The sequence below is a fragment of the Anabrus simplex genome, chromosome 6 (genome assembly GCF_040414725.1).
Source record: "Anabrus simplex isolate iqAnaSimp1 chromosome 6, ASM4041472v1, whole genome shotgun sequence".
NCBI lineage: Eukaryota > Metazoa > Arthropoda > Insecta > Orthoptera > Tettigoniidae > Anabrus > Anabrus simplex.
In genome coordinates, this window is record NC_090270.1 from 341,477,405 (window position 1) to 341,503,360 (window position 25,956).

The following is a 25,956-nucleotide window of genomic DNA, read 5'->3' on the forward strand; positions in this document are numbered from 1 at the left end:
TGGGCAACCTGTATGGTGAAGGAAAAAGTTACAGTTGCAAGGTGTTTTAAATGTCTTGGATTTGGACATAAAGCGCCACACTGCGACGTTAAGGATGACCGGTCACGGAGCTGTCTAAATTGTGGACAAGAAGGCCATTTGGCGAAGGATTGTGGGAACATTTCGTTTTGCACCATGTGCCAAGTGGAGGGCCACCGCTCAGATCAAATGAAATGCCCTACTTACAGGAAGCTAATATTAGAGGCAAGGAAGTTGAATTTAAACGACCAATAATGGACATACTGCAGGCGAATCTCATGAGGAAATCCGACAGTCATGACATCATGTATGCGACAGCCTTGGAAAAGAAAGTAGACTTAGTGCTTGTTAGCGAGCCAAACAGAAGGCGAGTAGCCGAAGGTGGTTGGTTCACGGACAAAAGATGTGATGTAGCTGCATATTTTTTAAATGATAAGTTGGAGGTGCTAAGCATAAGGGCAGAAGAAGGATATTTGTGTATTCAACTTCAGCAATATCAGATTTATTGTTGCTATATCTCTCCTAACATCCCTTTTGATATTTTCAAAGCTGAAGTAGATGCAATAGTTCAGGACTGCATGGCGTCAGGTATTGAATCTATCATTCTCGGAGACCTAAATGTCAAGTCGCCTCTGTGCGGGGCACCAACTGCAGATCGTAGGGGAGAATATTGGGCAGAATGGATAGCGACCCTAGACTTGGTGGTTCATAACACTGGAATCTTACCAACTTTTTCCAGAGGGAACTCAGAGTCTTTCATAGACGTCACCTGCTCAACGCAGGGTATAGCATCATTCATTGTTGACTGGGAAGTTATGGAAGATGAATCTCTCAGCGACCATCGTTTTATTTACTTTCAAGTTAAGGGATCGAAGAAGCTTAATGATATCACGAAAACGGTATGGAACTATAATTGGGAAACCTTTAAAATTGCAATCGAGTGGATGTCACAAACTGTAGATACAGTGCAACATACTCTAAAAGATGTAACTACTGCTCTTAAAGATGCTTGTAGGACCAGCCGATTGAGGGGATCAACAAAATATAAAACACGAGTCCCTTACTGGTGGAACAATGAAATAGACATGCAAAGGAAAGACTGCAATCGCAAGAGACGAATTCTTACAAGATCTAGGAAAAAAATCAGCCAGGTCAACTTAATACCATTAGAAGCTGACTATAAGGCATCAAAGAGGCAACTAATGAAGCTAATAAAGGATTCTAAGAGAAATCTCTGGCAAAAGCTATGCGAAGATCTAGACAGTGATATCTGGGGAGCGGGATATAAGATAGTGACCGGTCGAATAATCAACAGGGTACCAGTTCAGCTCCCAGCTGATAGAAGGAAAGCCATAGCAATGGAGTTGTTCCCTTGTACTAATGACAGACTTGAAACGGAATCAGATTTTTGTGTTGCAGAACCGTTCACTGTGGTTGAGTTACAAGAGGTAGCACGCAATATGAAGACTGGTAAGGCACCAGGTGTAGATGGAATCCCACCAGAAGCCATCAAGTATGCAGTTGAGGTGGCACCTGGTTGGATCTTATCAGTCTTCAATGATTTATTAAAAAAGCGTGAATTCCCCGATGAGTGGAAAGTAGCCAAGCTAGTGCTGTTATTGAAGGCAGGGAAACTATCATTAGATCCATCAGCATACAGGCCACTGTGCTTATTAAACACCTTGAGCAAACTTTACGAAGGATTGATTAAAACTAGACTGGAGAAAGAACTTGAACAACAGGGAGGACTTTCTTCGAACCAGTTTGGATTTAGAACGGGTAGAACCACAACCCAAGCTATTGAGAGGGTGATTCAAATACAGGCAGAAAGCAGTGAGAAATGGGCTGCCTTGATAACGCTAGATGTCAAAAATGCTTTTAACACTGCTTCTTGGAGCATTATTTTGAGAGAACTTCGTAGGATGAACATTTCTCAGTATCTACAACAAATAATCGTTAAGTACTTCAAAGGACGAAGAATACGATTTCATGATTTAGAAGATCTTGAAATGAGTGCTGGCGTTCCACAGGGATCTGTCCTAGGACCCACCTTGTGGAACATTCTATATGATGGTGTCTTACGCCTGCAGCTGACAAAAGGGACAACATCTATTGGTTATGCAGATGACCTTGCAATAGTGGTAATAGCAGAGAATGTAGAAGAACTGACCTTCCGAGTAAATGAATCACTGAGACGAGTTAACCTTTGGATGGTAAATAATAAGTTGAGATTGGCTCCACATAAGACTGAGGCTGTAATTTTGAAAGGTTCCAGGAATTGGAAAAATGTCCGTTTCTTATTAAATGATACAGTGATTATCCCAGGAAAGTCTGTACGATACCTTGGGGTTCTTATTGACAGGAATTGCACATTTGGTGCACATGTGAAGGCAGTAACCCAAAAGGCAGAGAAGAAGGCATCGGCATTAGCCAGACTTATGCCTAACATCGGGGGACCAAGAACAGTTAAGAGACAGATTATGTGCTCTGCAGTATATTCCATTTTACTTTATGCTGCACCTATCTGGCACAATGCACTCAGGAGGAAGATTCACCGAAGAGCTATGGAAAGAGTACAGAGGAAAATGCTGCTCAGAGTTACCTGTGCATATCGAACTGTTTCGACAGCAGCTTTACAAGTTGTAGCTGCCAGTATTCCCATTGACCTCCTCGTTGCAGAGAGAAAACTTTGGCATGAAAGGGGTGCAACTATATCTGCTGAGGAAAAGAAAGCCTCGAGGAACCAACTCTTACTAGACTGGCAAGACCGATGGGATGGCACAACCGATGTTGGCCAATGGACAAAAAAGCTAATACCCAATATAGGAGACTGGCTTAAATGTAGACATCGGCAGGTAGATTACTATCTGTCGCAGATCCTGACAGGACATGGAAGATTCGGCGTATACGCCATGAAGATGGGAAAGACGCAGGGAGATGGTTGTTGGTACTGTTCTGAAAGGGATACAGTAGAACACACCTTTTTCTACTGTGTTCGATGGGAAGAAGAACGAAGAAAAGCCTGCCAACAACTTGGCCGACAACTCACGCCAGGGAATCTGGTTCAGATTATGTTAGAGAGCCCGTTTGCCTGGAACACAGTAAAGGCAATGGCGACAAGCATTATGGGGATGAAGGAGAAAGAAGAGAAAGGAAGAACTTAATAACATACATCACTCCATTCTGATGTCATGCCGACAAGCAGTTCCAGAATGGTTTGAGTGAAGAGGGCAGGGGTTTTTAGTTGGTGGAAATCCAACTCCCACACAGAGTGGTGTCTTTAAAGATTTTCCCCTGCCATAACAAAAAAAAAACTACTACTACTACTACTACTACTACTACTACTACTACTACTACTACTACTACTACTACTACTACTACTACTAATAATAATAATAATAATAATAATAATAATAATAATAATAATAATAATAATAGGACTTCATATTGTGTCAAAAACAAATTCCTATTGTTATTTCTGGCGGGAAGTGTTTGCCCAGAGTATCTTTCTTTCTTTCCTTTATTCCATTCCCTCATTACAACTGACAATGATGCCCTGCATTGTTGTCGTCCCTTCAGGTCTCTCAGAAGCAAAGCACTGTTGGCCTTTATCCACTTTTGCTTTCACTGGCTGAGAGCAAATACATTAGACACAATACGCGGCACTCTGCGAGATATCGAGGGACAGCGATTAGAGCTCTATCTAGCGGAGTGACCTGAGAGTTACTGATTCTGTCATAAGAGCACGTGTACTTGTTTGTGAAATTTTGGGGCTATTTATGCGTTTGGATTAAGTTGACACAAGTAAATAGTAGCGTGTGTCATTCCTTTATATCTCCTGTCAATATGAGTGGAAGGATATATGCTGCGTTTGGCTGCAATAACTATGAAGTATAGAAGGATTCGCGGTCTTCCGTTTCCCTCGTGACAAGAAAATGTAAGTAAATAGCGGTACTGTGTTTGCATATATATTCTTCCAGTTACAAAGAGACATTTATAGTACTTCCCAAACTTCTGACCCGCGCGACCCATATTTTAACTGGTTTAAAATATAAGCTTATTTTATTGTATTAGTCCAGCAATTAATCTTCAATACCGATGTGTTGTTGTAAGTGATCTGTGTGTTTTGATTTAGTTCAGAAGAATACATATGCATATGAGTGTGGCTGGTTGTGTTCCAAGTTACCTCGTTTGGAATGCCGTAATGCGTTGTCAAGCACTGAAGAAAATATGGGTGATTTAAGAAATGTACATATTTTGTTGAAACAATATGATAATGCAAATTTGCTTTACCCTAATGTAATGGCAAGTATTGCTTATAGGGAAATATTGAATGTTTTTGCGGCTAAATGTAGAGATTTCAAGTATAGGCTTCAAGTCTAAAGGAAAATTTTAAAGCTCTTAAATGTAAATTCATTGAATCATGTGTGTAAGTAATGTGCCGATATTTTTATTGACAAGTGTCCTAATGAGAAAAGAGGCAAATCTAGCTATGGAGTTCGGGCATGTATTCTAAAGCTAAAAAACTAATGCATAAATCAAAGATCAAGCCCTTTCACAGCAGTCCATTTCACATCTTGATTATATGTCTAATTTCAGTCTTTAAATAATAACCTGTTAAATAATTCTTCATTCATTTATTCAGGATTGCTTTAGCAACTTTGAAGTTAATATTTTAGTAACATTTTCTTTCTAGACCTAATTTATTTATCCATTTCCGTATATATATTTCCATTGATATTTGAATTCAGCGTAGAGATGGGCACTATCGACTGATAACTGTCGAATTAGTCGATAGTTTAAACTATCGTAAAAAACAAGTCGACTGAATTCAGTCGCACTCCCGTCACAGCGACGCGGAAGCGAATGGAACTATCGGTTTATGGTCTCTTCGGATATGTAATATATATGTTGACTTTATAGGTACCTACTTAATATGGCGATTTTATCTTGTCGTTTATGTGCTCTTTATTTCGTTGCATATTTGCTTATATTAATTTATTCATCAATAAGGCACAACTGTAATAATAATTTGCATAACTATAACAATAATCTAGAAAATAGTTGCGTAGTAGAGTGTGTTTGGCTATTCTCATATATATCTTGATTGTGTACTACAGCAAGAAGTTTTACATATTATTATTCTTAGCATTGTTCGGGAATAGATCCTCATTGTTGTCTTTTTACGTTCCACTGTCTATTTAGCACCAAGAAAGGCCATTCTATGATGTTGGTTCGTATTAAGGGCATCTCTCTAGTTATTAGCCCCGTGTACGGACGAGTGCGTAAATCGGATTTTAACCTGCGCAACTGTAAATTCCTCGATAGTGTGATTATATAATCCGGGATTGGGGTAGGCACCCAAGGTACAGTACTATTGTGGCATTTGTCAGGAATGAATGTAGAAAACCCCATGAAAACTACATTAAGGATATGGTATCCGCTGTCAGTGAATGGAATACGAACCTGGGATATCCAGGTGGTGCAGCTTCTTATTCCTAATGTGGAACGGAGTGGACTTCTCGGCTGCGAACGTGGGTCCCACTGAATAAATTTGTTACTCAATATAACATTAATTATTATGTTCTAATGGGTGTCTATACAAGTGATTTCTAATTATTGGTAAATTGCGTTAAAATGAGTCGAATTCGTAAAAGCACGACTCTCCACTTTTGATACGGAGAGTTTCGACTGGAAACATTCGAATGTTTTTCATGGACTGACTACATGCGTTATATGAATGCTTTCATTCGACTGTTCAGTCTTCTCGACAGGAAGTAATGAATACTTTTGTTCGACTGAATAGTCGAAGGGAGTATCGCCCGACTAGTCGATAGTGCCCATCTCTAATTCAGCGCGAATTTCCAGGTCACGCCATTTGCGAATTGCCTCCCATTATAACAAGACTAAATAGGGAAGTGTCGCGTATTGTATCTACTGTGTTTGGTACTACTATAAAAAAAAATAAAGGCTTTTTCTTTCAAGGAACATCCGTGCAACAATTGATTAGTGCCGTTTCTCTGCGTGTTCAATAGTATAGTTGATAAATTCATATACGAGAGATTAACATAATATTGAGAGAGCGATGAAAGGGATTAATAGATTTGTGACGATGGTAAACACAATTTTGAAATACTCTACTTCACTACGAAGCAGGCGAATACTGTTCACATGAATTATAGCCATTCTCGTTGTTATGCTACAGGCAAATGATGGGTTTATCAGTCAATTCTTTGTTCGTTTTGCTATGAACAGCTGCTGCCATCTAACGCTAAATATTTCAATAGGACTTGAATCATGGTTGAGAAATGATATAATGGATGCAGAAATGTTCTCACGGAACTGGAGTGTGTATAGTACAGATAGGATAGGAATAGTAGGAGGGGGAGTATTAATTGTGGTGAAAAAAGAATTTGTAAGCTACGAATAAGTTAAAGATGACAAACATGAAATTCTAGGTGTAAGGCTCATCTCTAAAGATAATAGGCAACTTGGTGTCTTTGGCGTGTACAGACCGGGAAAGGGTAGCGCAGACGCTGATTCAGAATTATTTGATAAGACAATCAGTTATGTGGGAAACGATAAGGAGAGGAACGTGATTGTAGCGGGTGATCTCAATTTACCAAATGCCAATTGGGAAGGTAGTGGCGAACGACACGATGCATGACCAACAAATGTGGGAAGGGTATCTGATTCAGAAAATGATGGAACCAACTAGAGAGAAGAGTACCCTGGATGTGGTGCTGCTAAAACCAGATGAGCTCTATAGAGAAACCGAAGTAATAGATGGTATTAATGATCACGAAGCTGTTTTTGTGGTAGTTAAAAATAGATGTGAAAGAAGGGAAGTTATTAAAATTAGGACTATTAGGCAGTACCATATGGCTGATGAAACGGGCGTGAAGGAGTTATTAAAAGTTACTATGGTCAGTGGAAAACGGTAAATAAAAATTTAAAAAGACTCTGGGATGGGTTTAGGCAATTGTTGAGGAATGAGAAAATAGATTTGTACCTTGAAAGGTGGTGGTAAGGAATGGTGAAGATCCACTATATTACAACAGAGAAGTGAAGAGACTAAGAAGGAGAGGCAGGTTGGAAAGACAACGAGTTACAGCAGAAATAATAATAATAATAATAATAATAATAATAATAATAATAATAATAATAATAATAATAATAATAATAATATGTTTTATTTATCCTGGCAAAGTTAGGGACGTGCTCCCTTTCTTACACTTAACCAGTCTTAACCTAGAACACTTAACAATAACTACTGATGACAATAATATGATAATATTAACAATAATAACAGTAATAGTATTAACGAAAGAAATTACACTTAAAAAATCATATCATCTATATAATACAAATCGTACGTAGAGTAAATTAAAAATGTATGAATAATGAGTACTATAACTACTACTTAGGAGAAAGTTTAGAAAATACATACGTTTCTACAGTACACCGAAATATCGCCTTCAATTGAGAGGGGGATAGAAGGATTAGTAAGAAGAAGAAGGTGATGAAGAAAAAGAAGGAAGATCTGTGAAAGGAAGAGGGAAGTAATGATGGAGAGGCGGTAGGAGGAGGTGTTTTCAGGTCATAACTTGATGATTCATGTATGTTTACCTAGTATTTCGACACAGGCATGTTTAAAAGCTGAGATTCTGGACATGCTTCTGACGTCCACTGGTAAGAGATTCCATTGACGGTCTGCGGTAACGGTGAATGATTTCGTGTAGATTGCTGTTCTGTGTACAGGAAGGGATAAACACATGGTGCTGCAGGATCGGGTATTTTTGTTGTGGTCTGTGGAGAGGAGCTTCATGCGATCACGGAGATAGGCTGGTTGAGAAGTTTTAAGAATATTATGCAAAAAGCAAAGAGTATGGAGTGTGCGTCGTTCTTGCAGGCGAAGCCACCCGAGCCGCGTGTAAGATGGTGTGACATGGTCAGCGTAACGAAGTCCACAGATAAATCTTACACAAGCATTCTGAACACACTGTAATTTCCTTCCCCAGTCTACTCTTAGGTTGTTATAAACTATATCGCAATAATCAGAATGAGGTAATGCGAGTGATTCAAGAAGAATTTTCTTTAGTTTAAAAGGGAAAGTGGATTTGAATTTACTGAGACAGTGTAGCGTTCCGTATATTTTTCTACACACAGATATAGTTTGGGCAGACCAGGACAGATGTTCGTCAAATATTATACCAAGATTTCTTACATTTTGTCTATACTGTATGGGAGTACCACTTATGGACAGCTGTGGTAACGCTGTTCGATTGAGTTTGCAAAGTAATTTAGGGTAACCAATAATTATTGCCTGGGATTTGGATGGGTTTAATTTTAATCCGTGATTTCTGGCCCATATCAAGTCTTCATTCAGGTGACGTTTTTCTGAGTGTAGGTTTTCGGGTTTGCTGTGTATATATATCTGCAGGTCATCAGCGTATAAGTGGTATTTACAGTGTTTTAATCCGGAAGCTATGCCATTTATATACAAAGAGAAAAATAGGGGACCCAGTACAGATCCTTGTTGTATTCCTACGTCAACCGTACGCCAATTTGAATATTCATTTTTGTTATTAAGTACACACTGCCGGCGACCGGTGAGATAGGACCTGATCCACTGGAGTGCACTCGCGGAGAAATTTAAACTATTTAATTTGGATATAAGTATGTCTCTGTCAACAGTGTCGAAAGCTTTACTAAAGTCCAATAACGCTAGAATTGTCAGTTGTTTGTTGTCCATAGCTTGCCTTATGTCATCTGTCACATGTGTTAATGCACTGCAAGTGCTGTGCCTCGGTCTAAAGCCGGACTGGTGGACATCGAGGAGATTGTGTTGAGTAAGATAGTTGGTAATTTGCTTGTGAACTATGAATTCTAAAGTTTTTGACAATATGCATAAGATGCTAATCGGCCGATAGTCACCGACGTCCTTCGCAAGTCTTATTTTCGGAAGCGGGTGAACTATGGCCATTTTCCATATTTCCGGATAAGTCCCCTGTTGCAGTGAGTAATTAAAAATATTCACCAATGGATAAATGATGTGGTGGAGAATTTTCATGAGCATTTCGTGGCCTATATTATCAACGCCCCTAGCCCTGGTCTTGATGCGTTTTATTGAGTCAATCACTTCTTGCGGTGTGACGGGACTGAAGTAAAATTGATCTCTTTGTGGAGATGGCGTATTATCATATGTATTAATAGTTTTCTCCTTTATGACCGGATTAATTCCCGTTGGCGAGATGAAATGGTCGTTTAATTCATCTACGTTAACATTTAGTTCTTCGTTAGATTTCTGTTTATTGATGCCAAAATATTTCATAGATTTCCACATCGTCGCAGGGCGTACGTCAGGTCTAATCAAGTTATGGGCGTAACGTAGTCTAGCGCTTCGAATTTTAGAGGTCGTTTTATTACGCAGTGTTTTATAAGTCTGGTGGTTCACTTCCGTTGGGTAGTGCTTGTATCGTCTACGAGCAGCGTCTCATTTAGCCATTAAGTGGCGAATTTCGTCATCTATCCACGGCTTAGGAGCTCTGGAACCTTTTCCCGTACGCACTGGGGCGTGTCGATCGTAGAGTTGCGTTACTAGGTCATTAAATGTTGAGACCATTTCCTCTACATTATTGGCGCGATTTATTTCCATCCACGGCACGGAAAGAGCATCTTCTTCTAATTTATCTGCGTCAATTCGTCTGAGGTCCCTGAATGATAATACTTTCGACCTTGGTTTCGGAGTTTGTAATTGGTAGGACAGGTAGATTATGTCATGTCCAGATAGCCCCGGGGCTGATGTCTGTCCATGTTGCAGGACTTTCGCTGAATTGTTTGTTATTATTAGATCGAGAAGGGTGGGACTGTTATTAGTGTGGTGGGTTGGTCCGAGAGGTAAAATTGTCATGTTACATGCTTCGACAATGTTACGAAACTGTCGAGTTGAAGCTGCGGTACTGTCTAATAAATTTGTGTTGAAGTCGCCCATTATAATAACGTGTTCATAGTCTGGCAGAAGGTTTAGTATTTCAGTCTCAAGGTCGGTCAAATACCCTACTTTCGGAGGCTTGTAAACCACTCCGTTCCATTTCGTTCCAGACAGTGTTATCTCTATAAACAAAAACTCAGGTTTACGTTCGTACTGTGAAGGTGAATGGCTAATTACTTGAGGGTTGAGGTCTCTGGCAACATAAGCAGCCACCCCCCCCCCCCCCCCCCCCACCGCCTTTCCTCTCGCGGTCATTTCGTAGAAGGACGTACCCGTCTATGTCAACAGCTGAACTGCGGCATTTGCTGCTCAGCCACGTTTCAGACATAAGAATTGCATGGAACTGGCGCGTAGAAAACAGGTTATGCATTTCATCTATGCGCGTTTGGGAGAGCAAAGACTGCACATTACAGTGACAAACATTAAGAGCTCTTGGAAATTGTTCCACGGTTTCCTTCAAGATAGTAGCGGCTGAAATAGGACCTGGGTTTGCTCTAGCAGCTATGTGAGTGAAGGGAGCGGTTAGCGGAAGAGGGGAGCAAGGGGATGGAATTAAAGGAATGCGCTTAGGCCTGCTGTCGTCAGAATCATGTCCTTGTTGTGCTGAAAGGTAACTTCGGAACAGAAAATTAAAACTAAAACAGAACTAACGAGAGGACTACGGTTAAATACAGTTCAAGCAATACTGATCACTGGAGAAATAAAAGACAATGCAAAGCTAATAACAATGACAGAACACATTACAGACAAATTATGCAAGGTAAATCACACAAATAAGTCTAAAGGGTTCTAACTAGCGATGTTATACTTGGAAAACAGATACCTGCTATAGTAAAAGATGATAGGAGGTGTGTTATGGGAGATTGAGTAAATGGGAGCGAGGGAGAGGAGAGAGAGAGGAAGCGAAACTTAACTGTAGTGTATTCCTACTATGAAAGCAAGGGAAGACAATATTTCGGTACTCATATTAAAAGCGAATGTAGTTCTGTATTGATGTGGTGATGTTCGCAGATTACAATCTAGGAATATCACACATGCGATTGATACGACGCCTTGTACTATCTGCCAACTTAATTATTATATCGCCGTGATCAGTCCAAGTGTTCCTCAGCCCATGAACAGTGATGGCTGCCTTCAGAATTGCTAGACGTTGCAGTCAAGTCTTCCCATATCGTGGTAGATGTTCCTTTCAGTTCGCGCTTCCGTGTGAAAACCTCTTGCCTGGAGCGGAAGGACGTGAACTTCACAATGATGGGCCGAGGTTTTCCAGGCACCTTCGGTCCTACTCTGCGTCTCCTGTCAATGTCAGTTTTGGTTACCTTGGCCTCCATTTTATTGCAGAGGCTCATAACAATGTCGTCTGTCTTCTCACCCTCACTTTCAGAAATACCAAACAGACGTAAACTTGACCTCCTTTGGTACTGTTCCAGGGAGTTGCACTTCGCCTCAACTTCTTCTTTGAGATGTTTTATTTCTCTTTCGCGGCACTCAAGTCTTTTGTTTAGGTCACTCACCAATTCGGCATTGAACTAGAGACTACGCTCAAGTTCTTTCACCATAATTTCCGTCACCTGTCTCGCCACTGCACTTACAATACTTTCCACGAAGCGTTCGGAGACCACGGCCTCGTCCAGTACCTTTCTCACCGCCTGTGCGATTTCGTTGGCACCACTGCTGGCACTACCGCTGCTAGCTTTGTTAGGATGACGACCCATTTTTAATATTATTCCGATATCGAAGGAACTTACTAGTAAATTGAATCTAGCAAAGGAGTCAGGTAAGGATAACATGATGGCAAACACAATTGGCGGTATGTATAGGTACTTTAAGGCAGAAACAGGTTCCAAGAATGACATTCCAGGAACCATTAATGAACAAGGGGAGTGTGTATGCGAGAATCTTCAAAATTCAGAAGTATTCAGTCAGCAGTATGTAAAGATTGCTGGTTACAGGGGTAATGTCCAGATAGAAGTATTAAAGTATTAAAGTATTAAAGTATTAAAATTTACCTCTGACTTGTACCGGGTGAAAAATTATAGATTTTATATCGTTTGAGATGTGATGTTACAGAGGAATGATAAAAATGAGAAGGGTGGATCGTAACAGATACTGAATCAAGTTGTCTCGAGTGAACGATTCAGTCAATTTTGGGCAGAAGGAGCGGCAAGTAAACTTGTGCCCTCATCCCGAGGTAGTGTAGCTATTTTCAGGCACACCTCCAATGGAAGTGAGCTGCATGTTCCATTCCAACTACATACCAGCCCTCCTGCCATTCTTACATTTCTGGCAGTACCGCGAATCGAACCCGGGGGATCGAGGACGGCACAAGCCGTTACGCTACGGAGGCGGACAGAAGGAGCGGTGAATTGATATGATATATGTATTGATACACCTAAGATTTCTTTTCTTGGTTTTAGAGGGAAGTGCAGGGGGTTAAGAATTTTAGGGCAAGGCTAAGGCATGAATTTATGACAAAACTGATTACAGTGAATGTAGTATCTAATTCTTTTTATTTCTAGGCTCCTGCTGTAATTATCTGTCATCAGCACTAACGTTGATTAAACAGTCTTTTCAGCCTTAGGCCCTGCTGACCCCAACCCTAACTGAAGGGTTGTACTCACTACTCAGTGTTCTGTGATGGTTTGTATTGTGTGCATGTACTGTATTACTATATTATTCTCAAGTCGAAAACATGCAAATTCACAGTTAATGTACAAGTTAGTTAGAAGTATACAAGACATAACATGTGAGATCACATACCACATGTCCATTATTTTGCAATGTCCAATGTGCAAGACGTTGGCCACTGAGGGCACAGGGCTCGTGGCTTTTTTTTTTTTTTGTCCACATCCACATCTTGTATACTTCTACCGAACCCGCGTTCTTCACGTTAACGTTGGATCTTCTCATTCCTGATCGTAGCCTGTTCAGCAGCCAGCTTTCATTACGTCCAGCTGGTAACTCCGCAGATGCTGACATCCATCCACGAAGGTGCGGGGTCCTCTTCTTCCACAGCTCCAGCCTTCTCTGGTGAGAGCGTAAGCACCTCAGATGTCCTCAGCAAGCTCTTCCGGGATCTGAGCCGTTGCTGGGGAGGACTTTCTGTTCCTCTTTAAGCCTCTCCCTGTTGGCAGATACTTCTCTACGTATACAGGATGGCGCTATTCCAGCCAGGTAATAGAACGTATCTGCCGGAGTAGGCTTTAAGCAACCTGCATGAACCTACAGGTTCCATTTAGAGCCGTATTTCTGTCTGGCATGAGATAAACTGTACCAGCCTGGAGCAGCATATTCAGCAACAGAAAAACACAGTGCCATTGCTGAAGTTCGGATTGTTTGACGATGACAGCCCCACTGTGACCCTGCCAATTTGAGAATAAGAAAGTTTCGTTTGGAGATTTTCATTTTCTTACTCTTACAACGGGTTTTGAATGTAAGAGCTCTATCGAGGGTCACTCCCACGTATCTTAAAGTGTGATAGTGCTGCAGCTGGATCCCTGAAAATATGCATATTAAGATGTTTACACAAGCACCCAGTCCCTGAGCTAGACGAATTAGCCAAACACAGAGGGCGAACACAGTGCACAATTCTTATGATGAACTTAAGAGCTTTGAAGAGAATACAGCGGCATAGAAAGCGGAATCAAACCAGTCTACGGAATGACCACCTAAAAACAACAACAACAATTTGAATTTCCCCGAGCTGAGTGACTGCGATGGTACGGCGCTGGTTTCAGAGACTAAGTTGGTGGATTCGATTGTGGTTCAGACCGGTGGTATTTGAAGGTACTCGAGTCCGCCAGCATAGTGGCGGAAAACAGTTCTGATAGCTCGGCGAGTCTGGAAACCATAACAGTAGTTAGGGGAGCATCAAGCCAATGACATTCTCATTCTTCTTGTTCTAGGAAGAGCAGTTCCTTCGATGGGAAGGGAGGATAAAGAATCGCGCGGGTGTCTGGTAGTGAACACGTACCTCCCGCGGTAACAAAAGAAGGCGGTTGATTATGGAGCAGATCGTGCCGCCCCACCCTGCTAAACCCTAAGCCGCTCGGGTTACAGACACACAGTCGGCGAGTTTGAAGCTAACTGACCTTTCAATTATTTCAGGGTGTGGAAGTGTTATCTAGTCCGGTCTTAGATCTGATCGCTTGATTGATGACGGGCTGACACTTGAACACTGAGCGTTAATTTCTATTTTACAGGTCACTGGCCGAGCTTGTTTACTCTTGATCTTACAGATCGCGTGATAAAATAACTCGAACATATTAATCCAGTCATTACAGACAGTTTGGCCGATAATAATCAACGCACGATAAGAGTGAAGGACAAGCGTGGATAAAGAGCTGTAAATCGTGAAATAAGACCTTTAAAATGTGACCTCAATTGGAGAAAGTTCTCATAAGAAAGTTAAACATTATTCGGGTGTTAGAAATACTACATGAACAATGTAAAATATTACATACAGGGTGAACCCAAACTCCACCGACAAATTTTCGGAGGTTGTTCAGGGATACCTTCTGAGTATATTGGTAGAAGGGACACGAGGTCTCCGGCGACTTGTTACAGACAAATAATGTAATTATGATTCGTTCCGTTCGTTACCCCAATCAACCTCGTTTCTGTGAAAATACCTTCACAACAGTGAAATATGGAATAACCAAAACGTACTACACAAAACACAGGTAATGCAAAGCCTGTAACATGTAACAACCAAAACGCTCAACACAAAACACAGTAACACGATAACCCTCAGACAAAACACGTACACTTTTATCACAGTGTGTTCTGTCAGTGTACTCTACAGTAAAGGCTGTTTTAAAGACACCAACTCCGTGTCGACGGCTTCTGGCACGTTAACGAACTATTGTCTAACGAAATTTCTACACCCCGGAGTCTTTCAAGAAGCAGCATTTGGGACGAACGTAAAACAAATTACATTATTATTATTATTATTATTATTATTATTATTATTATTATTATTATTATTATTATTATTATTATTATTATTATTATTATTATTATTATTATTATTATTATTATTATTATTATTATTATTATTGGAGCAATACAGATAGAAACCAAACTGTGGCAACAAACTAAACGAAATGCGATTACTCTCTAATGAGGCACCGCAGACCACGAGTCCCTCATACAAATATACTCAGAAAGTATCCCTGAACAACCTCAACGTTTCTCAGTAGAGTTTGGATTCGTCCTGTGTATTTGTTTCACGTCGCACTGACGCAGACAGATTCTTATGGCGACGATGGTTTAGGGCAGGATAAAAATGGGAAGGAGGCCTCTATGGCCTATGATTAACTACGTCCTAATCAGCTATTTCCAGAGCTCATTATTTTATTCATGGTAAAGATTAAGGAGTAGCCCCAGAATTTGCTTGCTGTGAGAATAAGGAAACTACGGAAAACCATCTTCAGGGTTTCCAACAGTGTTCTTCGTACGAAATTTTTCCTACTTTATTCTATTTTTAACATTTCGACAAATGTTTTAAATATCTGCCTGCTCCTTTTCCATTTTAAAGCTTGAGTTTTGTTGTAAAAATTTAAAAAAATGTCTGAAGTTGCAAAAAATCTTACAAACACTAAATGCTTCGTAAATGAACCGACCACAGCATCCAATCGGCTGCCCACGTCACAAAAGATGAGACACGTGCGATCTGATCATAGAAGACGAGACGGAAGAGAAACATGGAGGTGAATGCAGAGTCATCAACAGTGTTTCGACTACAACTCTCGTTCTGTGCATTCCTAATTCAGAGCTCAGTGACTCTGAAATTTGTGTTGAGAAAAACGCAGGCGAGACAAATCTAATGTTTCCTCTAATTCTTCCATTCCAGTAATGCCTCATAATCATTCATCTATTAATCGTGTAATAGGTCTATCCAGCGCGCGTATTCCTGTACCATGCTGTAGGTTGCGTCTTCTCCTTTCGTCCCCGTATTTTCTGTTCTGTATATTAATATTATTAAAATTGCACAGCTAGTGATGATTCAAGTAAAAGCTATTAGGGTGTTGAGCCGTAGTCCACTTGAAATCTACACTTTCCAGATGTTGCTACCCTGATGAGGGAAACTTCGAAATGGATACCGTAACAAAGAAGTACTTTGCTTCAGTTCCAGATCATACATCTGGAAGGAGTTCTAGAGGGAAATATCTTCCTATTCCGAAAGTTTGTACTAAATAGCATTATTATTATTATTATTATTATTATTATTATTATTATTATTATTATTATTATTATTATTATTATTATTATCAGCAGCAGCAGCAGCAGCAGCAGCAGCAAGTCCCAGGGTGTTGGGGGCAGCGTGCCAACCACCCAGTCGGTGCCCTGTCCCAGGTTCGAGTCGCGGCCAGTCTTAAGAATGTTAATCCTGGACTGGGGGTAGATCGGGGTTCACTCATTCCTGTGAGACCAACTGTGGAGCTGTCTGATACCAGGGGCAGCGAAACCGGTCGTGGAAGCCAAGCAGTACGGCAGAGGATGTCTTTCAGTAGACCACGTGACACACTAGTACCTACAGATAATTTGGCTGAGTAATAGTCGTCATTTGCATTTGTGTTCGAATCCCACCATCGGCAGCCGTGAAGATGATTTTCCGTGGTTTCCCACTTTAAAACAAAGCAAATGGTGGGGCTTTACCTTAATTAAAGCCACGGTTGCTACTTTACCAGCCCTACCCCTTTCTCAAACTTCCGCCGCCGAAAACTTTTGGTGTATTGCTGCGACATTAAACAAGTTGCAAAAATTCCACAGTCTAGCCCTTCAGGCAAGCAGCTCAATGTAGAAAACATCCTACAGCTACGAATTTCAGGTAAACAAAATATAATAAAGTATGAGAATAGATTCTTTATTTATACCTAAAAATCACAATCCTTTTCTTAATCATCGTTATCCGGTCGATTAGATTAGCAGTTTGCCTTTTTTTTCTACCACCACGAGCGCTAATATGAGTCAATGTATTGTGTCACTTAAGCACCACTACCAGCGCTAATGTGAGTCAATACGGCGTTTCACTTAAGCACCACTACGAGCGCTAATGTGAGTCAATGCAGAGTTTCACTTAAGCACCACTACGAGCACTAATGTGAGTCAATGCATTGTTTCACTTAAGCACCACTACGAGCGCTAATGTGAGTCAATGTATTGTTTCACTTAAGCACCACTACGAGCGCTAATGTGAGTCAATACGGCGTTTCATTTAAGCACCACTACGAGCGCTAATGTGAGTCAATGTATTGTTTCACTTAAGCACCACTACGAACGCTAATGTGAGGCAATGCATTGTTTCACTTAAGCACCAGTACGAGCGCTAATGTGAGTCAATGCATTGTTTCACTTAAGCACCACTGCAAGCGCTAATGTGAGTCAATGTATTGTTTTACTTAAGCACCACTACGAACGCTAATGTGAGGCAATGCATTGTTTCACTTAAGCACCACTACGAGCGCTAATGTGAGTCAATGCATTGTTTCACTTAAGCACCACTGCGAGCGCTAATGTGAGTCCATGTATTGTTTCACTTAAGCACCACTACGAGCGCTAATGTGAGTCAATGCATTGTTTCACTTAAGCACCACTGCAAGCGCTAATGTGAGTCAATGCATTGTTTCACTTAAGCACCACTACAAGCGCTAATGTGAGTCAATGCATTGTTTCACTTAAGCACCACGGCGAGCGCTAATGTGAGTCAATACAGCGTTTCACTTAAGCCCTTGTTACTTACATTCGGTGTAATCAAAGAACGTCTGGGGGTATTGAACCAAGGAACACAATACAGAAAGATTTGTGTAAATATGTTAATTTGGTTAGGATATTAACAAAACAAGAAACTAGTAAACAAACATGCGATTATAGGCTGTTTTTCCGTAAGTGCATGTAGGCCGGAAGTGATTTTCGAAAGTTGCTCTTTTAGTTTGATAGAGCTGTCCAAGACTAACAGTTTTAAACACTTTCGGGCCCCTTATCCCTTCAACGTTCGGTACAACTGAGGAAATTAATTTTACGTATTTCTTAATGAGGGGAACCCTACTTTGCTAAGAAATGTAGTCCTCATAGCAGATCATGGCCACAATGGGCTGCTTTGTTCTCTCGAATGTCCCGCTCCTTGCGTGATTGGTCAGCGTAGTGCTCTTTCGTTCAGAAGGCCACGGGTTGGATTCCCGGCCGGGTCGGGTATTTTAACCTTTATTGGTTAACTTCCAAGGCTCTGGGATTGGGTGTTTGTACTGTCTCCAGCAACCCTTCAATTCACGTACCACAAAAACACTATCCTCCACTACAATAATATATGCAGTTTCCTGCACATGACAGACGCCGCCCCACCATCGTCGGAGGGTCTGTCTTACTAGAGCTGCACCAGGCTAGTTATAGTCACACGAAATTATTATTTAACCGTGGGAAATATTCTGGCGGGTATATTAGCACCTGTAAGTAGGCTCGGGAGGGAAGTGGCTCAGCTTTGAGAAGACTAGAATTTAATTATCTGCCTGAAACACCACGAGATGAGAACGAACTACCTCTCCTGTCCTGTCAACAGCTCAGTCAACCATTGTTTGTGCTCAAGGCTGTGAGATCGAATCCAGGCAGTGCCTATTTTCATTTAGAAGCTCCTAAATATGTAAGACTGCCTATAGATTTACTAGCTCGTTAAGGAACTCCTTTGAGAATAATCTCCCAGCACTCCAGGGTGTCTCCTTACACGACCATTAGCAATTAAGAAGACCTTATCCGCATACATTACTGACCTAGACCTCTGCCGCCAACGCTTCTGCACGCTGACCAGTGTGACCAACTGGGGAACATAGATCGTGGCTATTGAGCGGACAGGAACAACCGGGTTACACGACACATAAACCTGCTGAATGAACACTCGTCTGATGCTCTTTCGTATACGCTAATCAGAAGATCAGGCGTGGATAAGATATTTAAAGGAGGTATCCATGGGCAATATTCTAGCCTTCAGAATGGAATTCCTGACATCACTTTCTATCAATTGAACTGAGTATAGACTAGTCTAATGATGAGAATTCGGAGAGAAATTTGTGGAACGTTTTACTTGCATCTCTCTCATACTGCTTATTCTTCTCCTTCTTATTTTTCGCAGCCTTTTCCCACGTCACGTAGGGTCAGCGCTGCTTTGATGGACTCTTCTCTTCCATAAATATCTCCACTGCTTCTTCCCTCTTTCAAACTGTTTCTCTTAGATCCCCTTCTACCTTACCTATCCATCTCATGTGTGGTCCTCTCTTCCTTGACCCTTCAATTTTCAGATTTCCAACTCTTTTCATCACATATTCCTCCCCTCTCCTCTGCACATGCCCATACTATCTTTGCCTACTTTCTTGAGCCTTCTTTCCTATGAGTCCCGCTTTCTCCGATCCTTTGATGTATGCATGCATGCGCGTACACTCGCGAAAAACATATCTAAACACCGTAAAATAAGGAATGTAGAATACGAAAATTCTGGCTATATACTTGTCGAAGACTACAGGACTATTGAAAAGCCACCGTAAGTGTTCCATGCTGGTCCATTAACAACCGGTTTAATGTTGAATGCAGGCAGTGTGTCGTACACATTCCGGATGTCAGCCTGTGGGATCGAGTTCCATGCCAGTTGCACTTGGTCGGTCAATACACGGACGGTTAATGCCGGTTGTGGACGACGCTGGAGTTGTCGTCCATTGATGTCCCATACGTGTTCGATTGAGGACAGGTCGAACAGGCCAAGGCAACATGTCGACTCTCTCTGGGGCACGTCGGGTTACAACAGCGACACGAGGACGTGCATTATCCTTTCTCCAGCGGCTGGCTGCGTACCTCAGTCACTTTCATATTATCAAAGCCAAGGGTAATCCTGAGACAGACCAATGAATCATTCCTCATTCCATTCTTTCTTGTAGCTCCACTCATCGATCCTAACATTTTTATTTCTGCCACTTCCACCTTCCTCTATTGGGCTTTCGTGATCGGCCAAGTTTATGCACTGTAAAGCATCGCAGGTCTCACCACAGATTTGTACAGATCCTATAACTGGTCTTCTTATCACACAGCACTCCACTCAATTTCTTTCAGTCCACCCATCCATGATTTACTCTGTGCTGCATTTCACCCTTAAGTCCTCCATCACTTTGTACGTATGAACCCAGATATTTAAATTTCCTTACCAATGGTAGTTCTCCTCCTTGCAGATTAATATCAAGATCTTGTACTTCCTTCATACACATATATTCCGTTTGAACTCTGCTGATCCTGATTCGTCTTTCTACAAGAGCTTTTCTCAATTCTTCAAGCTTCTCTTGTAGGTAATAAATAAAATGACATATCATATCATTCTTCTTCTTTTTCTACCGCTTCTCCCACAGCAATCTGTGTAGCACATGTGGATTTGGCCCTGCTTAACGACCTGATGCCCTTCATGACGCCAACTATCTATGGAGGAATGTAATCACTATTGCGTATTTCAGTAGCGGTTGGTAGTGTAGTGTGTTATCTGAATATAAATAGGAAAGTGTTGGGACAAACACACAGTCCCCTGGCCAAAAGAATTAATCAAAGGCGATTAAAATCCCCGACCCAGCCGGGAATCGAATCTGTGATCCTCTAAATCGAAGGCCTCAACCCTCACAATTCAGCCAATGAGTCAGACGCATAGCGTATCATTAAAACGGCTTTATTAATATGTATGAGGGGCGTAATTTGATAACTACAGTTATTATAATTATAATATTCCGCTTGATGCATATTAATACAAAATCTTAAATTATCGTAACTCCAAATGTTTCTGTAAATGTTTACATAACAGATAATATCGTTAATTTTCTGCGAATGTCGTAAATTAATACCTATGTATTAATTCAGCTTTTGTAACAAGTACGTTAATACCTAGGATATTGATAAGACGTAAATCGAGTGAGCTGAATACACGGTTCTGGTCAATTCGGGCGTTTGTATTCGGGAGATGGTTGGTTCGAATACCATCGTCGACACCAGGCAGTTTGTTTATTTATTTATTTATTTATTTATTTATTTATTTATTTATTTATTTATTTATTTATTTATTTATTTTATGACTCGATAAGGTCTAAAAATGGGACGGCTCTGAATCTATGAGGCAGAACTACAATATGCAACTTGGAAATAGTATTCAATATTTGTACCAGCAATACACAAGTTCGTGACGACTGGAACATTGGTTTCTGCGGCTTCTTTAAAACTGCATAACGTTTGGCGGTGATAACTAATAACACAAGCAGCCTTCGGGATGAGCACTTGACAAACTGACAGGTTCGATTTGATATACAACTTTTAGAAAGAAATAATTTTTATGAATATGTTTGGAATATTGAGGAAAATGTAAGACTCGCTAATATTTCCGTTATTAATCCTAGAGAGGTAAACATGTATGAAATATAAAAATTGAAATAACTTACGTACTTTGCACAACATTACTCATATTAGCTAAAAATTTGACATTTCCTGTTTTAACCCCTTTAACAATTATTGAACACACTGTGCACACCGACAACGTTGCCGTCATCTGCAGGCTGGTATATGATAGGCCTACTGTTGACGTCGTTGTCCAACGAGAGTGCAGGAGCACTTCTCTGGCCACAGGTCGTGTAATGGAAGCCGAGAGCGTCAGTCCTGGTGAACACAAGGTTAGGCTCCTTCCATTCGTTTGAATGAAGGGCAGGTTTTAGTTGGAAGACCTGATCAATGCTCGCTGCTTTCTTATCCATTTCGCTGGCGTGAGATTCATATTGTGCTGTAGTTTCTAGGCCGGTGATCTGTTCTAGCTCCCTGGTTAAGAAGACGGTGCCAGTCGGTTCCATGCTGTTCTCGATAGACAAAGTGCTAGTTAACATAAAAGAGGCTGAAAGCAGTTGCTAGAGGGACAGTTTGTGAATTTTCTTTGTATGGAACATTGTTTTGACCACAACTGTACAAATTTCTTCTATGTGCTTGTTAAAGGATTCCCCTGTTACTTGTAAAGTTATTCCCAAGTACTTTGTAACTTATTTTGATGATAATAATAAATAAAATCATGAATAAAAATATATAAATAAAATTACTCAAAAACTTAATAAAATTAATAAGCATAATTAACCGAAATGTCCGTAGTATGGGCGCCAGAGTTCACCAGAATGGATCCCTCGAATTTAGATAAGAGCATGATAAACTTTATATCCCAGGGCGTGTACATAATGCTGCGTACTGGTACATCTGCTGCAGGCCTTACCTAACCTCCTGAAAACGACTAATTAGGTAGGAACTGCACCTAGGTTCATCAATAACACTGATTCTAAAATAGCTAACTATATTCTGAACAAATTCCGTGCATGAGCACCTCATCAACATACAACATTATACATATAATACTGTCCCCTTCTCCGGGGTCGCTCAGTCGGCAAAACGAGAGTCCCAAAAGGGTGGACCGTTCGCAGGGCCGATTTTGCTATTAAGGGACAATTTCATAGAGTTTATATTTTCAGGACCCTTGGTGACTGGATAGGTGACACAATATAAATGAAAATCAGGGCAAATAACAACAACGTTTATTAAAACATAACGGAAACTCAGTCTGGACAAATGCATGAAAGGAAAAAAAAAATTTTTAAATACAATGTGACTTTGCAACAAAAGAAATATCTCAATCTTTAATGGCTTGTGAATAAATGAACACGACTATACGTCCTCGCATGCTTCTGGAGTTAGATTCCATTGCTTCTTCAATGAAACTCCACCCAGTATTTTACTCTGCAACATCGAATGAACCACAAAATTAGCAAAGCTGTCATTTCCCGTTATAACTCATGTTTAGTCATTTACAGGTAAAATAATTTCATACATTTTGAAGAAAAATTACTATTAGCTCAGCATTTACTTGTTCGAGGAAATCTCTTGAAAATTCATTCACTCTACCTGTGAAAATCCTCTAACTCATCTTGTCATCATAAAATTCCTTTACAATTTCATTTTAGTGTTGGGAAATATTTTTACAATTTCTTTGGCATAACTCCCTCTCTCTCGTAGACTACGCTTGACTGTATTCTTTCCTTACTCTATTTAACTTTTCTAAATTACCTAACATTTCATGGATGGATAGAGCATCATGAGATCCTACACGGAATCAACAACAACAACAACAATGCTTCACAGTCACCAAAAAAATATACAAGATAAGTTTCCTTGGAATGATATAAGTAAATGACATCAAACAACCCAATTCTACCAACTGGTTAAGTAAATTTTTATCACACAATGAATCTATAATATTTATTATTATTATTATCATCCAGTCATTTATCTCGTCTTCCTCTTGAGTTTTATTGAAGATCCTTACAATCATCTGACCAGAATAAAAACTCGCTCATGACTGTAGTTATGATGATACAGAAAGCCAAATTTCTCTCTCGAAGAATAACTATCACCATCATCAGTGATAAGAGCTCACGAGCCTCGAAAACATCTAATAACGATTAAGTCATGTATTATTCATTTCAGTTGTTGAGCCAGAAATAGACCTATTATTAGTCACTAAATTCGTACATCCTCATAAATCATTATCGCCATAATCATTCATTACAATCACTGTGACTCATAATACCTTTTAGGCCCGACATGCACCCTAGTAGTCCCATGTCGTCCATTAATGGCGAACTCCATTATCACAATGACCATACAAGTTTAATCTCAACAACTTTTACATTATCCGACCTTTACTATTATTAGCATTATTATTATTATTATCCTATAATGGCTCCTAGATCGTTCTCTCGAAGAATATTTCTCACATTCGTCGTTCACTTTCCCTTCTACCATCAATCACTACACATGACTAACAGGGTTTTAAAACTACGATTTAATTATAGTGTACTCCTACATCTAATCATATCTTCATTTACTATTTTTATGAGTTTAATTTATTCTTATTATTATTATTATTATTATTATCATGATTGTTAGTAGGCCTTACTCCCTTAAAGTCACTTTCGAAGATCATAATCACTCACTCTTGTCGACTCAAAAACAACTGGGATTATTCATCATCACGTCCAAAATAAAACTATCATTATTCCAAGGAAATGCAAAGATAGAACAATATTGAAATCACAAATCAACGAAGTAAGGAACGCTCTCCCATCACCATTAAATACAAATTACTAAGGAAACTACTTTACTCTACGCAAGAATACAATCTAGTCATCTACTAAAAGAGAAGAAATTTTACAAGGGTACTCATATTTCCGGTGAGAATCCTTGGCGTCGGGATGCTGCTCCAGGCGACGACATCTCTTGCCTCATCTATGGTGGTTTACGGATGTACAAAGTCATCGCGTTGGCGTGCACTCTGGAATTTAGTTCCACATGACTGTAGCTCTATTCAGCGTCTTCCTTTTATTCCAGCAAAGTCCCAGAAAATCTCTCGATTTCCCTCTTGATCGCCGCATGTCGACAACTTGGTTTCCTCGGAGATAGCTGAAACTAAAATATTCTATTAGCACAGGGATCCACACTAGCTATAACTCACTAAGTTATTTTCAACACTTAACTTGGCGCAACGATGTACTTCAGGTCCATTATTACTATAAGCTTCGTCTTCTGAACACATTCATTAAGTTACGATGCGCCTTAGGCTGACAAATAATAGGGCTGAATATTATGATGATTAAATAAAGGTTAGATTTCCTCTCGTCTATCCACTTGAGATCGTGACTTCCTTTCATAATGTCCAATGGAACATTCCTAAAGCTTCTATGGCAAGAATCGGCTTTAATGAGCACGCTGACTGTCTGTGGTTTAACATTTTCCACCCGGGAGAATGCATGACTGTAATAAGCTCGCTGGATACTGCGTTGAGCTAACAATGAATTACACTGGCATTCAAGTAATGTAATGATCGTGCCCTACAAGGATTACACTAGTATTCACGTCGTCTGAAAATATTCTTCTTTCCCGTAGAGAATACACGGTTCGACTTCTCGTAAGAAAACCACTGTCCGACGTGCTCTTGGAAAACTGTTCTGGCCGTCGTCTCGTGAAATTTCTCCTGAACTGTTCTGTCGTTCATACACAAGAACTTTCTTCGACTTTTTCAGAACAATCCTAACATTTCCAGCACTTTCCTCAATTTCTATTGGCTGGTAATCGACCTGCGCCATAGCTCGTCCTTGACCGCTACGAGTGGATTTTATGAGAACATTTCTCCTCCCCTCTGTCGTCTGCTGGTGTCATGACGTAACTGCGCTCTGGTCACCCTCGATCAGCTGTTGACCTAGTTTCGGCCGGCTCGCTCTCGCACAACTATGTCACAGCTGGTACATGCGCACTCGTAAGCAATGCTCCGTAATAAATATTCCCAGCTTTCCCAAATTAACTGAGGTACCATTTAGACGGGTACATAATCCCCCTTGGTTGATTTAGGATTTAATTAGTAGATTAAATCATAACAACTCAATTCACTTTCTAAATGTACACGGAAAATGTGCACCATAACAGCTCCTTTTCAAGATTAATTTCTAGGATTTCTCCGGGACTGGTGATAGACACGTAAATTCCCAGCATTATAAATAGCTCTAAAGTGTCCATCAAAGCTCTCTACCTGGTATGCGTTGTTCCCCAAGTCTTTAATTACTCTGTAAGGTCCAACATATAAAGGTGCGAACTTCGCGTAGAATTTTTCAACAGGACTTGAAATAGCGGGTTTACGGAGTAATACGTACTCTCCAACATTTAAGGGACGATGAAATCGTTTCTTACGTACTCTCCTCCGTCTTCTGTTGGCATGATCTACAAGGTTTTCTCTCGCTTGGAGAATTACTTCCGCATGAGTAGGACGTCTTTGATCCAGGTGGGGAATTACGTTGTCCCAAGTTCGGACGGTATATTGATTGAAGTGAATGACTGAGGGAATTAATTTCGTC